The following is a 14,390-nucleotide window of genomic DNA, read 5'->3' on the forward strand; positions in this document are numbered from 1 at the left end:
ATTAGTCCTATGAAGAGCTGGGGGAATGATTGAAGTTTCTGGAGGAGTCAAGGACTCTACAAGAAGATGTACAAAGTCAACAAACATGGGCCCATGGGGGCTCACAGAGACTGCCACCAACCAAAGAGCATGCATGGGCTGGTTGTAGACCCCCTACATATATGTAGCAGACACACAGCTTGATCTTTATACAGCTTCCTCAACAACTGGAGGAAGGGTCCTTTTGGATTCTGTTCTCCTAACTGGGTTGCCTTTTCTGGCTTCAGTAGAAGAGGATGCACCTAATTCTGTAGTCATTTAATGTGCCAGGGCTGGTTGGTACCCAAGGGGGACCTTCTCCTTCCCTGAGGAGGTGAGAATGGGGGAAGGTGTGTAATGGGAGGGGAGGATGGAAGCTACAATCAGGATGTAAAGTGAACAAATAAGCAAGTTAAAAAAAATGACCAATGAAAACTGTGGGTGTCCAAGAGAAATGTCAAGCAATAGAGAGCATTTAGTGATGGACGGTGATAGTTGTTCTTCTGCTGTTTTTCCATATGCCAGTCATTATTGAGGGGTGCTAGCCTGGCACTCAGAAGCCATGGTTAATATGAACTGGCATTATACACTGGGTGCTGCAGTTGCAGCAGCATCTTATGGTACTACTTCCAACGCCAGTACATATCACAAAATACATTGTAACTGTTCTGCAAACAAACTTTCTTCCCATTAATAATTAAACAAAGGAACAGCTTGTAGTATATGCTTGGAACCAATTTTACTATATATAGCGGGGAAATGACAAACACATATGAAGATGTGACTGAAGCCTGGTAACATTTACATATTCAGCTTTTCCTCTGTTACCTTGACTAGAGCAAAGTTGGTTCCCAAGGTAAAAACTAAGTGGTCTGCCGGCATATGGTCGAACCTCCATTTCAGTGCTAAAAGCTGGATACTGTTTTTGTGAAACAGATGTTGTTGAGTGCAGCAATGCACAACTGACTCTAGCTAACAGCTGGGAATCCTTCGTGACCCATATAGCGAGAAATAAACATGGTCCTATGCTTGGCAAAAGTGTAAGAAAGCAAATTTCCATTTGTTAGGAGCTTATCAAAATGAAGAATAAATGTTTTTAGCCATAAACTGATTTTATTCACCAGAGTAATCTTTCCAGCTTATGCGATGGCCTCATAATATTACAGGAACCCTTTGCCAGATGAAGGCTGCAGTCACACTGACACACAGTGCAGATGGAATATAAACATCTGCCTCAATCAGGAGAGAAGACCAAGGACAAGGTTGACGAATACTGTCTGGCAGGACTCTCTTTGTGGGGAAGCATATAAATGCTGCAGAACCAAAACCACTGGCATCGTCTGGTGTTGTCCTTATGTGGTTACTGACCATGAAGAGAGATGATTAGTATGCACTCTCTAAGGAGAGGCACTGCAGATGCTCAGGATGCGGTGATTCCAGCTCGCTAGGATCTGCCATCCTCCATCCACAACATGTGCGGCTCCCAATGATTCCATTTTATTTTATTTTATCTTATTCATGGTTCAGTTGCATTTATTATCCTCAAAGTTTCCCTTCTTGAAATTGAATGGGACAAACTAGAGGAGAAGGAGAAAAAAAAGAGAGAGAGAGAAAAGTAGCTAATCTGCAAAGGATTAAAAAAAAAAAACAGCAAAAGGAAGCCCAAGTTCAAGTAAATTGCCTTCCAGGGAAGACCAAACCCCAGCATTTCAATGGCGAGGCATGGCACTTTAGAACATGTCCAAGTTTACCCCCAGCACAGCTGAGTGGAGTGTTTGTTTTGTGAGCAGAACACACATGCACAAACTCACACACATTCACACACACTCATACACACACACACACATTCACACACACACATACACACACACACACACACACACACACGCATTCACACATACACACACACACACACACACACACACACACACCCATAGCAGTCTTAGCACTAAGTTCCTTTTGTCCTCGTTTCAACCAAGTGATTCATGTGGCACAAATAATATGACAGATGTAGTTTTAAAAATTCAGCTTTATGGCAAGTATCATTTGGATTGAACCATCCATTTTCTGGTGTCTCCTGCGACCATATGCAGTTTAGATGGCAGTGAATTCCCTTCCACTAACCCAAACCCTTTCTGCACCTGGGCACAATTTTGGATAAGGAACTAAAAGAAATGGAAAACCAAAGAGTCAGGCTTTATAGAGAGAATTGTGTTATGGGAAAGAAAAAGAGAACTCAATTATGAGCAAAAGACCACTCATTGTTTTCTGCAACAAATGAACAAACAAACAAAAACAAAACAATAATAATGAAAAGAGCTTTGTTAGAGTTTTTGTGGCAGAGACATGGCAGAGAATTCTTGTGTGACTTGTGAACTTCTCTCATCCTTGAAAGATAAAGAAATGGAGTCTGTGTAGATACTCAGATTCTCATAATTTACTTGAAGCAAGTGGTATCATCCTATGTTTTAATTTTCATAATTAGAAGGACTTGAATGGTCAGGTTTCACCTCACACAACAGCGACTCTTTCAGGTGCTGTGCTTAGCTCTGTTGGTGAACTTTTTACTGTTATTATAATCTTTCTTCCCCTCCGTCCCCCTCACACCATATATTTATCTGCTTGCTTCCTCGTCTCCCCAGACTGGCTGCAAATTCCCACCTCAGCCTGAAGATACTGAGACCAGGAGTGTGCACTACCTCACCAGAAGTGAGCACTACTTCATCAGAAGTGAGCACTACCTCACCAGAAGTGAGCACTACCTCACCAGAAGTGAGCACTACCTCACCAAAGCATCTTGTCCATATTACAGCAGACAATACCCAAGCAAGTTGATGTAAACAGTACGAGCAGTTCAAGAGTTCATGCCCTTGACTACAATGGTAGGGACAGTTCAGAAAATTTAAGTTTTCATGAGACCAAGTATCGAGATATGTTGTTTTTTGTTGCTTCATTAGTATGTTTGTCACAAAGAAATTTTGTTAGATTTTTTGTAGTATTAAATGTTATTAACCAGCTCTAAAATTTATTATGATTCTTATTGTTTTTATAACAAATTTTCTTTAAAAAGACTAGTGTTGTACAGTGCAGACCTCTGAACACTGAACATAATAGCTGCCATTCTCCTCAGAATCAATTGTGCCTTTCCCCACATTGTTGCTGACTTTCCCTCATAGAAGGAGAGCTGGAGTGGTCCAAACTCTGACCCAAGATTCCAGTCAAGTACAATGGATCCTGGTGATAACCGCACACAGCCTGGGGTCTCGGGAGATGCTGCAGACTGTGGGCAGAAGTTTGTGAAAGAAGGATTCTGTGCAGCTATAGGGAAGTCACCATTTACACTAAGATAAGGCTTCTCAGTGCTGTGCCTCTGAAGTAAGCCCAATAAATTCACTGGGTTCTCCCAAAATAATTGAATTAACCACATAGCAATTCCTAGCTAACATTAACTCAAATAATACTAAAATTCATCTCCTTTCACATTAGCCCCTCTAAAATGGCAAATATTATCAGTCTGTATTTTTCCCTTTTATATTAAAATATTTGAGTACTGCTATGATTTATGTACCTAATGTAAAATATTAACTGCAGCTAGTTGGTCATACCTGCTCACCATCTGTGTTGTCACAAAATTGAAAGTTTACTCTTTGCACACTTTGAAACTCTGAGAAGGTGTTGCTACAGTGCTCCCCTGAGATTAGCCCCCCAACATGTGTTCTCCTGTTTCACTGAAATTGTGTAAAACTTCACCCCCCTGCGCCAATCCCTCCCACTGCTCTCTCTCTTTTTAGGAATTCAGTTTCTTTATATTCCATCAATAATCAAGAGTTTATGGTACTGGTCGTTCTTGTGTCTGATTTATTTGAGATCATCTAGTGTTTTTCCAGGCCCATCCATGCAGTTAGGTAATCTCCCATTGTGTTGGATATATTCATATATATGTGTATCCATATATACATATATGTATATATGCTTTTTCCTGTTCTAGAAATTTCTCTATGTTTTTGTCTGTTCTTCATTTTAGTATCCAAATGGGATCATGATTTATGCATTATTCTATAATTTAAAAGTCACAATATTGCACTGTGTGTAATTCATTTAAGTAAACACCTATAATCACTATTTATTGTTTAAAATCTGTGATTTTACCAAATATAGACAATGCTGAGTATACTGACACAGAAAATATCTCTAGGTGTGACTATCTGATAAATGTTCATATGAAAAGTTCCTAGAAATGACAGTGATCATCAGGAGATATGTATGTGTTTTATGACATGAGTTTTAAAATTTTGCTTAAGCACAGAAAGCTTTTACTTATAGTTATTTTCCCATAGTTTTGTTTTCAAGCTATTATTTTTGTCAGATTTGATGAAATATATTTTATATACAACAAATACGCCATTTTATAGGATGGGACTTTATTGTTTTTTTAATGTACGCTGGAAGCATATGGCTAGGATATTCTCCACAGGTGTGGGGGGGGGCACCTGGTTCTAGTCCTCTGGAAGAGTAATATACACTGAGCAGTCTCTCTATAATCCCTCAGTTTCTCCTCCTCCTCCTTGTCATCATTGTCATCATCACCAGCAGCAGCAGCAGCAGCACTTTGAAATAGGCTCCATTGTGTAGCCTTGGGTCTCCTGGAACTTGCTATCTAGACCAATCTAACCTTGAAGTTTTGATCTTTCAGTCTCTGCCTCCTGAGTGCTGTGATTGCTGGGGTGTGCCAGAACACTTGGCTGTTTGTTTCCTTAATGACATTCAGATTTGGACAAGATATGATCTCATTATAGTTTTAATTTGCATTTCCTGATAGCTGAAAAGGTTGAACCTTTTTCATATGCTTACTGGCTATTAACACTTTAGCTTTTGAGAGCCATCTCTTTCATTCACCCATTTATTGATATGTAGATTGTTTTTTCATAGTTTTCTAATTCTTCATATAGTCTAGGTATTAGTATTCTGTCAAATGTATATAACTAGTAAAGATTTTCTGTTAATGTGAGGGTGGCTCTTCACTTGATTGTTTGCTCCCTTTACTATGCAGAAGCCATGTAATTTCTTGCAATCCATTTATCAGATCTTAACTCTATTTCCTGAGCTATTGAGTACTTACGTGGTTTTTACACTGTGCTTTTTGATCCATTTTAATTGGTTTATATGTAGGGTAAGATATAAGGATCTAGTTTCATTTTCTTACATGTAAATACCCAGTTCTGACTCCACAGCATCACTTGTGAACAGGCTTTCTTCTCTGATATATGTTATCAGCATCTTTGTTAAAAGTCCTGTAGATAGATATAACTGGAATTTTAAACTTCTAATTCACTAATCTTTGTGTCTGTTCTCATGCTAGCACCTTGTTAATTTAATTGCTCAGTAATGTAACTTGAAATCAGAAGTACTGCTTGCTAAGCATTGCTTTGGCTATTTGGGATATTTTGCTTCCATATGAATTTCAGGATTTTTTTTTTCTTTCTGTGAAGAATGTTATTGGAATGTTGATGGGAATTGCACTGGATCTTCAGATTGCTTTTAGTCCTATGCCAATTCTCATAATATTTATTCTGCTGATCCATAAGCAGAGAATATCATCCCATCTTTTAGTGTAACTTCAATATTTATCTTCAATGTTTTATATTTCTCATTATACAGGCTTTAACTTATTTGGTTCAAGGTATTGTGAAGCGTTTTATTTTTTTTTAATAACACTATTATAAATGGGAGTGTTTACACGTTTCTTTCTCAATGTATTCATTATTGGTGTAGAGGAATGTTATTGGTACATACATGACGACTTTCTGTCTCCACACTTTGCTGGAAGTGTTCAAATTCCAATAGCTTTCTGATGGACTCACGTATAGGATCATATCATATGCAAATGATGATAATTTTCCTTTCACTTGTATTGCTTTTATTTCTCCTCTTATTGCTCTAGCTATAACTTAAAGCATGATATTGAATAAGGGATAAGGAAACAAACACCCGGTTTCATTCCTGGTTTTACAGAGAGCACCTTAAGTTATTCCTGATTAAGTATAATTTTGATACATGTTTGTTGTAGAAAACCTTTAGAATCAATTTTCTTCTATTTCTAGATGCTTTGGGTTTTTTTTTTTTTTAATCAAAAAAAAAAAAAAAGGATGTGAAACATTGCAAAAACCATTTTCTGTCTCTATTAAGGTCCATGTCATATGTAAGCAATGGTCAGTTTGATCTTCACGTGGGTCCCCTAGTGAGCTGTGTGTGTGCTGTCTATGACATGGACTCTGTTGCCTGCTTTTGATCACTTTGCCCTTATGAGCTGCCTTGGCCGGCCTCAGCGGATGAGGATTAGCTCAGATCTGCTCCACTTGATGTGCTGGGGTGGGTTGTTATTGGTGGTGGGGTGGGGGTTCCTGAGGGCAGGAGGGGGAACAGGGAGAAGAGGGTGGGAGGGAAGGACCATGAGGAGATGGGGGAGGGGGAGGGGGCTACGATCAGATGTAGAGTGGATGTACTAAGCACCTGGAGGTTACAGGAGCTTCACAGGAAAGCAAACAGTACCAACTGACCAGGGCCTAGAGAGGCCTGCTAACAATAAGGCATCAGCCAAGGAGCATACATGAACTGGACCAACGCCCCCTGCAGGGATGTGGCCAATCGCTAGCTCAGTCTTTATGTGGGTCCTCTGTTGAGGGGAGTGGGAGCTCTGTCTGGCATGGACTCCCTTGCAGGCTTTTAGATTCCTTCGCCCTGGTGGGACTGTCTTCCCAGGACCTCATGCTTGGTCCTGGTGCAACTTGAGGAGCTGGGGTAGGTGGGTGGGGTGGGTGGGGGCTGTTCCTGTCGGGGAAGAACGTGTAGAAGATGGAAGGAGTATGGGTCTGGAGGTGAGGAGGGATGGGGCTGCCACTGGCATGTAAAGTGAATTCAAAAAGGAAAGAATAGAAAAAAAGGGTCCATTATACCTAAATATATATACATATATAAAATAAAATAAATTAAACAAAATATTAAAAATCCATGTGAGATTTCTGACCTTGAACCTAGTTATCACTTACTGATTAATGTTTGGCTCATTCTTGTTGTTCTATGGCCTTGAGGTGTATCACTTATTTTGAAATCTCTCTACTTTAGACCATAGATGTTTCTGAATATAAGTTTCCTTCTTACATCTTATTTACATACCAAAATACTACAAACATTCTGGTGTGTTCTTCCATCTCCATTCAATCATAGATTTTTGTCTTTAGTCTCCATCTGAATTTTATTGGCCTACATATTATTAGATAATGTATTCTTAAATATCATTGTGTTTTGATATTTTTTCTACTTTCTTGTGCGGTTCCTTTTATAGTTTTGTTCTATTATGATCAGATAGAATAAAAATATTTAAATTTTACTAAGGCTTGTCTTGTGTCTTCAAATATAGTCTATTGTAGAAAAAAATCCATTAGCTGAGAAAAATGTGTATTTAGTACTATTGAGGTGGTATATTATATAGATGCCTATTAAGTTCTTTTGATCTTTAATGTCTTTTAGTGTTGGTGTTTCTTTTTTGAAGTTTTGTTATGGATAACTTGTTTATTAAAGTCATGTCTTTTTATTGTGTTGAGATAAAAATATTTGCAGTAGTCTTTTAAATGAAGTTGTGTGCACAACTGTTTGTTAAACATATGTTTAGAATTGTAATATCCTCTTGATGAACTGTGACACTTAATCAGTATGAAATAGCCCTCTTTATTTCTTCAAATTTAGGTTTGAAATATACTATGTTGGTATATTATTTTATGTAGTATAATATATATGTTACACTATTATATACTATTCTAATATATCACATACCACATAACTATAATGATATATAGTATATATTAGTACATATTACTCTGCATTAGTACATTAGTATAATGTACTCATATTAGTACATTATATACTCTGCATAATATAGTATGTCCACATATAATATATATTATATATTACATATATTAGTATGGTGTATCAGTACAGCTTCATTTGCTTGTTTTCTGACTTAATTGACTATAATGCCTGTTTTTACAATTTTACCCTAACCTCGTGGTAGCCTTTACTAGTGGTGTACATTTCATAAGGCAATGAATAGATGTGTCCTGTTTTGTTTTTCTTTGTTTTGTTAATCCAATCTGCTACTCAGTATCTTTGCTTGGACAATTAAGACCATTATTATTCAGAATTATTACTAAAAGATATGTGTTAATTTATACCATATTATTGGTTTTGCAGTGCTTGATACTTTCCTAATCTTCATCTAACCGTTTCATTGTTCTAATGAAGTTTATTCTTTTCTATACTCTCATGATTTTTTTTGTCTTTGTCTTTATTTTATGTGTGTAGGATTCCTTCAAGTATTTTCTGTAGTGCTTGTTTCTGGCCATGAATTCCTTTAGTTTGTTTGTATCATGGAAAGTTTTATTTTCTCTTGCAGGTATGGAGGATTCCACATCCTGCATGGCTCCAGGGACTGACCTGACTGGGGCAGCAAGGGAGTCAAGCAAAGACAACGAGGTAACGCAGAAGACCTGGGATGACATGACTGGGCTCTTGGAAGCAGACTCTACAGCACCTTGAAAGCACAGCATGCTTGTTACATGTGGCTGAAGGGGGAAGTGCAGTTACTACATTCAACTGTACAATTGTTCTATGTGCTTTTTTCTTTCAAGGCTTAAGAATTCTATTATCCTGATAAGCTTTGCTTTGTATGTAATTGTTTTGGTTCTGTATACTCAGTGTTTTGGTTAAAATATAACATGGGGCTATCTTTTTTGTTTTGTTTGTTTTGTTTTGTTTTTGTTTTTGTTTTTTGCATCTTAAAGGATTTCTGATTCTGAGTCACCACATTTTCCTCCAGATTATGGAAATTTTCTGCTTCAATTTTATTAAAAATTTTTTTTATGATTTTACCATGTACTGTTCTACACCCATGATTCATATATTCAGCCTATGGCATACCATAAATCTCAACTATTCTATTTATACTTATTATAATATTTTCATTGTTTTACAGGTGTTCAAAGTCATCTGCCTTATCTCTGAGCACCTCTATCCTGTCTTCCACTTGATCCCTCCTACTGGTGAGGCATCACACTGGAGATTTTACTTGACTCATTAAGGCTTTCCTTTCTAAATAATTAATTTATTTTTTCTCTTAGTATTTTTATCTCTTTATAGAACTTCTTTTCAAATCTTGTCATAACTTTTTAATTTATCTGTATTTTCCTTGAATTCATTCACAATGTGTGTCCTTTTTTGTATTACTTCGTTGACCATTCTTTAAGTCGTTATTTTGAATTCTTCATTTGTAATTTCACCAAATTCATTCACATTGCCGTTGGTAAGTCTTTGTTGTCGTTCTGCCCTGACTTTGTTTTAATGTCCCTTTGTTTCTGCAATGGCACTTACGCATCTGTATTAATAACACTAGTCGGGGCTTGCTCTATTATTTTAGATGAAACATTTGCAGTGTTCAAGTGGGATTAGTTTATCGTAGAGTTAAGCGATCTTGTATCATTTCGCCCTCAGCCCATGTGCTCACAGTACCAAAGCTGATCTACAGATCTACTCTGAGAGTTTAATACTAACTGTGAAAATAACCACAACTGTTGGGTAGGCCCACCTTAAAAATACAATGGTAGCCAACTAAGAGCAACAACCCGTTCAGTTGCCAGAATTTTGGAGAATAAAAGAATAAGAACAGTACAATATCTTCTACAAAATTAATTACAAATAGTATCAATGGAAAGAAAAATAAAGTCAGCAGTCCTGGCATCTAGTATCGGGACTACGGAGGAACAAAATCGAAGAAGAAAAAATAAAGAGAAGAGAGGATGAAGGAATTCTGGGTGAAAGTAGAATTAAAGAGAACAGAATAAAGAAATACAGTTAAACCACCTGAAGCAGTGCCAGCATTCCGTAGTCTAAGGCCATCATCCGTAGCCCTAGGCTTACATGTACTGGTAAGCACCAGGCTTGGCAACTGAAGGCCTTGCCTCATTTGTTTCTGTCCCTCAGTTGTTACTGTTTTAGATTATCTCGTGGTAAAGATCTAAATGTTGTGTTTCACAATCACCTAAGTAATTAAAGATGAATTTTATCTCTGTTGTGTACCTCAGCCCAGATCCTGTGGATGCTGCCGAGTTCAGAAGCCTGGATTACTCTAAACATCTGCCCTTCCTACTCTGGTTTCTGAGATGCAAGGGGACTGCTGGAGAAAGTCACATAAATGTGAGCAATGGTGACACTATATTTTTATGGTCCTCAATTTCAGCTGCCTCCTCAGCTCCATTTCCCATTACAGCTATTTCAAATGTTTGCCAACCGCTTCAAGCCCCTGATTCCAATGCTAGAATCTTTCTCTAAGCAAATTAACCTTTTTATACACTCCAGGGGAGATCGAGGGTGCTGGGATGGAACTTCCTAAAATCTCGAATCAGTATGCACTCAAGCACATCTCTTAGCTGGTCCTTCCGTGCACTCAAGAAAAATTTTCCTTCTTCTCTTCCTGTGAGACTGATCATAGATTGCCTCATTCTATATTTGGCTACCGTTGTATTATATTTTTTCCCTGATAACATGATTGTTGCAAGCCAGTAAAGCATCAAGAGAGAGTGAAATCCGTTCCTCATATGCATAAAAAATTAATAACAATTTTAAAGGTAGCTACTGGCAACACAGACCACCATGTAGTCAATTGCTATCCTCTGTTATCTGTTCATAGCTAATTCCTCAGTTAGCTCCAACTAAGGCTACTTTTGCTGAAATCCTCCAGTGACAACCCCCATGCTCCCCTGATTCAGAGAGAGAGCCAAAATCCTAGAAGGGCACTGACCGCCATGCACAGCCTGACCCTTCACCATCTCTAGTGTCTAAGCACTCCCTGCCAACACATACTCTTTGGCATTCTCATGTCCTTTATAAAAGCACGTTCAATGCTTGGTCTGGCCCTGCTCCCTGGAGAGATCTTTCCCTGGTACCTCTGTGGCTTGTTTCTGGCTTCCTTTAAGGTATCTTTTCAAATTCCACCTTATCAGACCTTTTTTTTTTTTTAACTAATCCTGCATGAAGCAGCAATGTTCTTATTCCGCCTAGCACTTGCTAGTAATATTTTGTTCCATAGCTCTGACATAATGTAATATATTTTTTGTTTGTTGATTTTTTTTTTCCCCACACACTAGACCGAAGAGAAGACATTTGAGGTTTTTGGTTCACTGTTGTACTACAGAGTTGGAGAGCAGTTACCTCCAACACAGTATTCCTAAAACATTTGTTGAGAGCTGGGTGTGGTGGCACTCGCCTTTAATTCCAGCACTTGGGAGGCAAAGGCAGGCAGATGATTGTGAGTTCAAGGCCAGCCTGGTCTACAAAGCAAGTCCAGGACAGCCAGGGCAACAGAAAGAAACCCTGTCTTGGAACAAAACAAAACAAAAAAATTATTAAATAAAATATATCAACCCTTCTTTAGTACTCCTGTTCTGGTTTTCCAGAGCACAGACACTTGTGTCTGAAGTTGTTTCCAATTGTTCTGATAACAGTTTTACTTATTTTTTTTTTTTTTTTTTGGAAGCAGTCACATTTTGGGCTTTCCCTGACATAGGCTTTGGTGAGTCAGTTCTGATGCATCTCACTGTGTTTAAGTTCCCAGATATGAGAAGGCTGAAGTGATTCCCTTTCATTCCTGGGAAACTGATCATCTAAGGTACAGACAGCACTGCTCCTAGGAAACGGCAATCATAAGTTACTCACAGAAAAGCTCTTAAGTAACCCTCAAATAGAAGTAAACTTTTTTTTTCCAATATAAGAAAAGCCCCTAGCGTTTCTGGCATGCAACATTTCAATGTGCATAAATGAACTATAATTTGTTTACTTTTTTTTTTTACATGGCCCACTTTCCCCCTATTTATTTTGTTGTACAGAGAACTAAATAGAAGTGTCTATGCATGTGAGGAAAACTGAGGCACATGTCCAGCCCTTATTTTTCACTGTATTCTCGACAGGATCTTGCTAAGTCCCACAAGTCATTCTTCTGGGTAGGTGGCAGCACAGACATGCCCCACCACTCTGCTGTGCTTTGGCTTCCATCACTCACTACTTGGTGAGTAACATTTTCTTGTGACTGAGCATGAAGATTTGGTTTATTCTCCTTGATATTTGCGAGCTTGCCCTTTTGTTTTTAAATTCAAACACTGATTTCAATTTATTTCTGTTGACATCACTCTCACAGGGAACATCCTTGTACAAATAGTTTTAAATTGTTATGTACTGAAGAAAGTATTAAAATTGGGATTTCTTAGCCAAAAATCTTAAATATTTAAAATTCAGTGTTAACATCAAATTATCTCCAGTAAACTGCTCAAATTATATGCATGCTAGTAATTCAAGTGCCTTCATAGGTTTATGCATTCTCACAAGCACTGTAGACTTTCTTTCTCCCCAACAAGTACTTACTTGTTACTCCAAGCCCTCACTCCGTCTGCTCCAATGGCGGGAGGGGTGGGGGGTGACAGGTCTGTGCCACTGTGCCTGGAGTTGTGGACTGTTTTTATTTCCTATTTGATCTAATAGTGAAAATTGTGCTATGTTTTTTAGATTAATAGTAGAAGTTAACAATGGCTTCATTTCACCTCCAGACAGAATTCTGCCTAAAATAGGCAAGCTTGGATGGATGCAGGCAGAGTCCACAGCCAAACTCTGCCAAGACAGGGTAAGCAAGTCCTCAATGGTTCCTGCCTCACAAATATGTCTGTCAGATATACTGGGCTAGAAGGCTGAAGATGATGCTCCAAAGTTATGGAGAGTTTTGGGTGACTGTTCAGACAGCAAACTGTCTCTGTCATTTTTTTATGTCATGTTGGAAGCTAATCTTCACTTCCTGTCTACTCAGGTAATTAATTTTTATTCCTTCTCAAGTCTCTGATGGGGTTGAAGACCAGGTACAATTAAGCTTAGTTGTTCAGGGGTTGAGATGCTTTTTAGGTCTAGATAGATGTTTTAAGTTGATAGAGATGAGATAGGATAGATACTGACTTACATTCAGAATTTTAGACTCACAAAGTTAGGAAAGATGTTTTCTTCAAGGTTGCCAAATGCAAACAGCCAAAACATTATGATTTAACATTAATATAATTCCTAACTGCTTAGTGGTTCTTCTTGCTGTATGCAGTTTATTTTATATGTGAGTAATAATACAAATGTATATATAAAAATTTTAAAAATGTTTCTTAAATTATACATTTAAAGAGAACTTCTTTATATTGATTTATATTATAAGTATGTACTTCTTCTATGACTGCCCCCTTCACCATACTCTCACCTTTCTGATGTGGGGATTCACTTCTTACTAAATCATTAATTTCAGAAACACTTTGCTTATTTAGTCAAGACAGTTATTCAGGTCATCTGATTTACAGTGCTATTCAAAAAATCTAAAAAAGTTTCCAAGTATTGGGTTATCATCACAGCTTTGGTGAATTCTTATTTCATACATGTTGTATTATTACTAGTGTGTAAGCATGCGTGTATGTGGTCTGGTGCATGAGTCTAAGCAGGAGAAAACTTCGGAGAGTTAGTCCTTTTCTTCCACTTTTATGTAGGTTTCAAGATTTAAACTCAGATCATTAGGCTGGTGTGTCAGGGGTTTACCAGCCATTGCACTGGCCCGCCTCATATATATTATTATTATATGTAACATATTATATATTATTATATACTATATACGTTGTATATGAGAAGGTGGATTTTCAATATTTTTTAATTTTATTTTTGGTTATAATGTGTTTTGATCAAATATATTCCCCATTCCTTACCTTCCAGCTCCCCTTTTAAGCCACTCTACTTTTCAATCCCAACTTTTGTGCTTAAAAAAAAAAAAAACAAAACCACTGAGGGTCTGGAGAGATGACTCAGAGGTTAAGAGCACTGGCTGCTCTTCCAGAGGTCCAGAGTTCAATTCCCAGCAACCACATGGTGGTTCACAAATATCTATAATGGGATCTGATGCCCTCTTCTGGCCTGCAGGTGTACATGCAGGCAGAACATTATAGATATTAAAAATTAAAACCCTACAGAGTCCTCCTCATGCTGCTGATCTCCGCATGGATGTAGGACCACCTACTGGAGCAAGGGTAGCCCCTGAAGGGACGCATTCCTGAAGAAAGCTGGCTCTCCTCCTCCAGCAGCCACCAGTTGCCAATAGCACCTTAGCTCAGGGTGAAAGGGCATAAGCTCCTCCCCGTACTAGCTGGGCTTTTATCTGCCTTGATCCTGTGTGGGTCTTGTGAATGCTGCCACAGTCACTGTGAGTTTATGTGTGTGATGGCTTCGACATGTCTAGCAAATCCTGTTTTGCTACTAAC

At 38.1% G+C, this 14,390-nt stretch overlaps 2 long non-coding RNA genes across 2 annotated transcripts in view; one reads left to right on the forward strand and one right to left on the reverse strand.

Moving 5' to 3' along the window:
- Positions 1-1,174: 1,174 nt before the first annotated feature.
- The window catches only part of LOC311604939, a 194,049-nt gene continuing 180,833 nt past the window's right edge, over positions 1,175-14,390 (reverse strand). The window contains exon 5 of the long non-coding RNA XR_014781757.1: positions 1,175-1,595. This is a non-coding gene — a long non-coding RNA (uncharacterized lncRNA). The remainder of the gene's footprint in view (positions 1,596-14,390) is intronic.
- LOC311604510 lies at positions 2,665-12,130 on the forward strand. Its single transcript, XR_014781527.1, has 5 exons — positions 2,665-2,900; positions 8,468-8,547; positions 9,047-9,113; positions 10,152-10,263; positions 12,033-12,130. It is a non-coding gene; the product is annotated as an uncharacterized lncRNA (long non-coding RNA).

This window comes from Acomys minous (assembly GCF_964271855.1).
Source record: "Acomys minous genome assembly, chromosome: 9".
Classification (NCBI taxonomy): domain Eukaryota; kingdom Metazoa; phylum Chordata; class Mammalia; order Rodentia; family Muridae; genus Acomys; species Acomys minous.